Consider the following 7,636-nt stretch of genomic DNA (forward strand, 5'->3'; position numbering starts at 1 on the left):
ATGATCAGCAATCTAAAAAAAACGCATCAAGACGCAACTCAAATCCATTAAGAAAACTATCGGCAATATGAGAAAATGTATCTATTAAGAAAACAAAATTAGCAACTTCAGAAAACGTATCAAGATGCAACACAAATCCATTAAGAAAACATATCAAGACGCAACACAAATCCATTTAAAAACACAATTAGCATCATATGATATTAAAGACAACTAACATCAGAACTCCAGCATGCAAAAGGCTTGTACGGACATGATCATATGATATTAAAATAAATGATGCAAAAGAATATCTAGAAGAACATGCTATTATAACTTCTGTATTGAAACAATATAAAGTTGAAGACATCTGTTGCAGTAAGACTTCCTGTATGGTGATCAGAGGGATACCTGCAAAAAGTTAGCACTCCAACGCTCAAGTTAGTATATGAATGAAATGAAACTTTATAAATATGAGTAAAAGAATATTTGACTATATAGTGGCGACAGTTATAACTATCTTTTATTTGTCCGGCATAAAGTGTAGACAACCGATAGTTGTAGATCAATGGTAGTTGTAGACAACCGATAGTTGTAGATCAATGGTAGTTGTAGACAACCAGGACCTTGTCCAAAAATGAGAGTTCACTTATCCGTCAGTACTTAGCACGCTCTTACTAGATTATAAACCTAAAGATTGAGGCAAGTCTTAAAATAAAAACCTAAATGCCCATCTTGGAATATAAAAAGAATTTACCATAGATCCCCAGATTAAAACTCGAGGCTACTATGAAAAACGTTTATATTTTAAGAAATTACACTGAAGGAAAATAGATTCATAATTCACCGCATGTCTTTAAATCAAAATTAACATATAAGGATTCATTTTAGAAATTTAATTAATATGATTTCATTCTTGGTTATTATTTTAGGAATTAAAAATCGGGAAAGGTTCTGGATATTTCAACTAGTTGAACATCAAATAGATTTTTAATTATAACTTACCATATAAGAATAGTAATAGTAGAACCATTTGATATATAATTATAACTTACCATGCACCCAACCATTGTCCAAATTCTCACAATGAATCACTTTGAGCAAAACCATGCAGAAATCACATAACCAAGAAAAACTAAACACTTACAAAAGAACTTGAAATAACAAATGCAATAAAATTGCAGAGTAATTTAAATAATAAAAGATTAAGAAATAAGGTATTTATATAAAAATTGAGATCTTCAGATTAAAATCTAGAAACTGCCGGAAAATATAGGACACAACCAACAACATGTTTATGCTTGGTAAAATTGCCATCAAATTGCAGATTTTGGACTTCAATATGAGCCATAATTTACCGAACACCGGATGTACATGACTCTAACTCTTTAGAAACATTGACTGAAATGTACATGACTCTAACTCTTTAGAAAATATCTTACAGCAGTCTGCAGAAAATGATGGTTCCAATAATGAATTCTGGTTCCCGATGAAAAAATTAGAGGAAATGAATTCCTAATCCTCTGTATATCATAAATAACAAACAAATAGTAAAAGAGTACAAGAATAACTCTCTTTGGATGTAGATCAACAAATCAAACATGCCCACAAATTGATGAAAAACAGAGAAGATAGCGAGAAGAGATACTCCACAATTTTGTTCAGCAATGTTGTGCACGAAATCAAGGGAGGTCTTTTGTGGAACAAACATATACATATAAGTTATCAGTAATTGTCATTGTCACCATGTTAAACAAACAAGGCTTGATGCTACATAGAAATTAATTGCTTTAACACAATAATACAAAATATTACAATGATGAATTTAGAAAGGAATTAGGTGTCACAAAGATAATATGTAGATTTAATCAACAAACCTAGATGAACACATCTTTACTTGGTCCCGAGAAGACTTAAGTTGGTCATACTTTGTAAATGGGAACTACACTGTATTCACATGACGGCTTTTAGAGCTTTTCACAAATTCAATTTTGAATCATATGACATGCCAATGTCCAATGTTTTATGAAACACAAGTTTAAATAAAGTGGAACTACTTTAGCTAAGAAAACAACATACCAGTTGTTGTTTCATAGTAGAGTTATTGGTAAGCCAAATGAAAAATGATATATAGGTGATAAAATAAGAATGAATTCCAAAACTGAGGAAGATATAGATCCCGAAGAAATCACGCGGTCAAAATTTTCTCCTACAAACACAGAAACCAAGATTACCACATCACACCATCAAAACACAACTTCCAATCCATAACAAGTACATTTAAGGAAAAAATGGCCTGTTTTATCCTAAGGCTCAAAGCATGTCCTTGATAATCTTACCTCAGCATTTGCAGTCCATATACTCCCTCTGACACCCACATGGAATTTAAGGAATCAAGAAATCTAGATTCCCAAGATACAGAAAATAGAAGAATTCATAATCAGAGAATAGATCACCAGATAAAAACATAATAACTGATATTATATGCCACAACAATTACGGATTAGTGCTCCATGTGAAATGAAAAAAATTTGGGCTTCCCCACCAACAAATATCCATTTAGGAGAATGTAGTGAAATAATTCTAACAAAGAAAGTGGCTAACAAACAGAAAAGGTGAGCCAAACCAAGTTGTCAAGAATTCCTTGGCTCGGGTAGAAAGAGTACTTTGGTCTAGAATCTTGTATGCTTCAATATTTTGCTTCTGCTACTGCAAAAATACAAAAGCTCAACACCCCTAAAATACACCATAAAGAAAATAAAAAATCATAAGAAAAAGGTTGTATCCCTACGTTGAAAGAATAGTATGTTAACCTCTGTTGCCACAGGCCGCACTCCCCTGTAAGACTCGCATAAAATTCAAAGGAATTCAAAAGTGCTTAGTATCAAACATAAAGAAATGACATGACAGTTTGAGCTTCCACCTAATACCAAAGGAGCTATTGAGCCTACATAAATCAGAAATGACAGACCCCAGGGAACAGATCGTCAAAACATACCTAACCAAGCTGTCCAAATTATCCTAGAAAACCTTCTTTATTATTTCACCAGAGATAATTTATACAAAGAAGCAGATACACTTATCTCCAAATATCTCCACTATAGATCAACTAAAATTGTGGGAGTGTGATTCAGAATTAAGAAAACTTTTGTTGTATAACAAACTTCTCTGTTAGCAACAGACGATAAATGTATAGCAAAATTAAACTCGGACAAATAGGTTTGTAGAAAAAGAGCAAGAAGAAAGAAAGAATATAGCATAATTCTCCAAATCAAGTTGCAGATCAGCATAACAGAGAGGGGCCCACCAATTTGTACGAATGTCTCAAAAATTATGTAAACTTTGGCACTTCCTAAATACAAAAACCCAAATGTAGAACAATCATTTGTAAGAAAAAAGTAGTACTGATGTCAAGAACCCTTGCAACTGAACTTTTCAATTAAAAGTCAATAGACTAATTAAAACTAAAACATCCAATTAGAAATCATAAACGAATAAATAATAACTGAACTTTTAGAGCTTTTCAAAAATTCTATTTTGAATCACATTACATCCTAATAATTCCAACAAACCTAAATGAACACATCCTAACCCGATCCAGAGAAGACTTCGGGTGGTTCATGTTTTGTAATAACACTGCATTCACATGATGGCTTTTAGAGCTTTTCACAAATTCAATTTTGAATCATATGTCATGCCAATTGGTTTTTAGAAATTTTCACGAATTCAATTTTGAATCACATGACATCCTAATAATTCCAACAAACCTAGATGAACACATCCTAACCTGATCCTGAAAAGACTTCGGGTGGGTCATGTTTTGTAACAACACTACATTCACATGATGGCTTTTAGAGCTTTTCAAAAATTCAATTTCGAATCATATGTCATGCCAATTGACTTTTATAGTTTTTCACAAATTCAATTTTGAATCACAAGACATCCTAATAATTCCAACAAACCTAGATGAACATATCCTAACCTGATCCTGAGAAACTTTGGGTCCGTCATGTTTTGTAACAACAGTGCATTCACATGATGGCTTTTAGAGCTTTTCACAAATTCAACTTTGAATCACGTGTCATGCCAATTAGCTTTTAGAGCTTTTCACAAATTCAATTCTGAATCACATGACATCCTAAAAATTCCAACAAACCTAGATGAATGCATCCTAACCAGATCCTGAGAAGACTTCGGGTCGGTCATGTTTTGTAACAACACTGCATTCACATGATGGCTTTAAGAGCTTTTCACAAATTCAATTTTGAATCATATTTCATGCCAATTGGCTTTTAGAGCTTTTCACAAATTCAATTTTGAATCATATGTCATGCCAATTGGCTTTTAGAACTTTTCACAGATTCAATTTTGAATCATATGACATGCCAATCTCCATAATTTTATTTGAACACAAGTTCAAATAAAATGGAACTAGCCAAGAAAACAGCAGCTGGCTGCTACTGTTTCAGAGTAGAGTTATTGGTAAGCCAAATGAAAACTGATATATTGAAGGTGATAAAATAAGAATGAATTCCAAAACTGAAACCCGCAAGGAAAATGACTTCATATTGTATTCAAGAAATCAAGAATATGAACAAACAAACAAACAAGAAGAAAGATCCCGAAGAAATCAAGTGGTCAAAATTGTCTCCCACAAACACAGAAACCAACTTTACCACGTCATGCCATCAAAACATAATTATTCCAATCCATAACAAGACAAAAGCTTAAATCATTTCCATGATAATCTCGCCAAAGCTTTCACAGTCCATATACTCCCTGTGACACCCACATGGAATTTAAGGAATTAAGAAAACTAGATTCCCAAGATACAGAGAGGAGAAGAATTCATATTCAGAGTATAGGTCACTAGATTAAAACATAACTGTGATAATATATGCCACGGCCAATTGTAGACTGGTGCTCCGTATTAAACGGAAAAAAATTGGGCATCCCCACTCCAAAAAAATATCCTTTTGGGAGAATAGATTCTCCCAGAACACACCATCAAAAAGATACAGATATCATAAAAAAGAAGGGTTGTATCCTAACGTAGGAAGAATAGTATGTTAACCCATGTGTATGTGCGTCATAGATGATATCTATCTATAATTAAACAAATGACTCATAGTAACCCAAATCCATTAAGAAAACGCATCGGGACGCAACGCAAATCCATTAAGAAAACACTATAGGCAATTAAATTTGAGAAAACGTATCCATTAAGAAAACACGATCAGCAACCAAAGAAAACGTATCAAGATGCAACGCAAATCCATTAAGAAATCGTATCAAGACGCAGCACAAATCCATTTAAAAACGCGATTAGCAACCCTAGCATCAAGCCATGGCGGAGCAAACAGTCTGGAAATTTGATTTCTCAAAAGCCGTTATCCGTTATTATCAATTACATCAAGAATCCCAAATCGCTGCAAAACACATAAACGAATATCTTATTATCCAAATAAGAAGTATCTCATGATAATTGATCCATAAAAGAAGAGTCGAATGATTCGAAAAATTCTCAATTTCTACAATCCGAAACACATTTCAATAAACAAAACCCTAACAAGCTTCCTCTTAGCAGCAGATCAAGAGAACAAGAAAAGCATCCCATGAATTCTAGCCATTACGAAGCAAACAAATTTGTGAAAAATTTAATAAAACCATTAAATAAAATTCATCAACCGAACAAGTAGAACTTAAAAGAAAAACAAACGAGATATAACAGGCTACTTTTGATATTTGAGAGTGAGAGTGGAGAGGTTTATATAGAAAGTAGGATCCATATTAACGGCTCTGATATCGCGGATGGATGAAAATTCGACGGTGATGATGCCATTAAAATATAACTGTTACGCGTTTTTCTCTAAATAAGGCGGTGTAAAACGCTGGATAATATATAGATAGATTTAGAATTAACATCATATATCATTAAATTTTTGTATCAAATTTATTGTTTTACAAATCATATATTATCATAAGATATAGATAGATTTAGAATTAACGTCATATATCATTAAATTTTGTATCAAATTTATTTTTTACAAATCATTATATATATATATATATATATATATATATATATATATATATATATATATATATATATATATATATATATATATATATATATATATATATATATATATATATATATATATATATATATAGTCTAAGTTTGAAATTATTTTTGATTGATAATTTTAATCTCTTGAATTATATAAGAAGTTAAATTATGTGGTTTAATTTTGATATAAATTAAATTTATATAGACTTAAATAGAAAAGTAGAATAAAACTATGATTGCAATAATAAAAATTAGTTTATTTATAAAGAATGGAAATATAATATTTTAATTAAAATTTAAAATATTAATAAAAATAAATTTTGTAAATAAAAAAGGATGCGTACTGACAGTGTAAATTATTTTTACACTGTGAACCAATGACAACCATGTATTTTATCAAGTCATCTTTTAAATTTTAAATTACTGATATGATTTGGCATTTTACAATAATCTAATTGGATGACCGTGTAGTACTTTTTTACACTGACAGTGCACTACCATTAAATTCTATTACGATTTATTAATCTTTAAGGCTTTGTTTGGGAGTTTGGAGGGGAAGGGGGGAGAGAGCTTTGAAAAATAGGAAGAATTTGGTGAAATGAATAAAAAGATTTTGGATAGAAGGATTTTGGAGGGTTTGATTTTATTCATAACACCAAAATCCCCTAAAATGGGGGAACTAAAAAATTGTATTGAATGAGAGATTTGGAAGGTTTACATAAATTTTTCAAATATCTTTTACTTTGTTATACTATTTTGAAAATTAACAATTTAGTAATGATAATGACTATTTTATCATTCTAAACAAAATCATTTTTTCAAAAAATATCAAAATTTTTATATTTTTTTAAAATTTCGTTTTCAGAAGCCTTCCCCTTCTCTCCCCTCCAAACTCGCAAACACAGTCTAATAAAACTATCACACTACAATCATGATTGAATGTGATATATAGTATAGTAATGTTGTCTACTAAATTTGCTATATATTTTTAATATACACTCATGAATGAATGTTATATAGTAATGGTATATCTTTAATATCACTGTCACACTACAATGCTATATACTTATAAAGTAAAAGAATTTGAAAAATATAAGTATCATATTGTTAGAAAAAGTTAAGTGTGTTAAAAGTATAATTTATTACACATTTGTAAGTTCTTCTTCTTTGATTTTACTGACTTAAGTGTTAAAGTGTAAACTTTGCAGATACACTTCATTTTCTCTTGATTTTCGTGAAACTTGACCACGCTATTTTTCTATTTCCCTTGTTACATTGCCACAACCATACTTTTTAATCAATCTAGTCTTAAAGTTCTTGCTCAGTTAGATTTACCTTTCACTCTAAATAATGTTTATTTCTTGGTTATTCTTCAAATCACAAAGGTTACAAATTCTTAGATAGTGATCATTAAAGATGGCTTATTCAATAAAATCAGATTTCCTTACGCTGTCATGTTTCCTAAAACATCAACCACGTCAAATTCACATGTCATATCCTCTATTTTCCCACTGTTTTCACTTCAAATTTTCAATAGGTGAATTCTTATCTAGCCAACTCAAAAAGTTGGGTAAAGTTACATGCAAT

The sequence above is a fragment of the Vicia villosa genome, linkage group LG1 (genome assembly GCF_029867415.1).
Source record: "Vicia villosa cultivar HV-30 ecotype Madison, WI linkage group LG1, Vvil1.0, whole genome shotgun sequence".
Taxonomy (NCBI): Eukaryota; Viridiplantae; Streptophyta; class Magnoliopsida; order Fabales; family Fabaceae; genus Vicia; species Vicia villosa.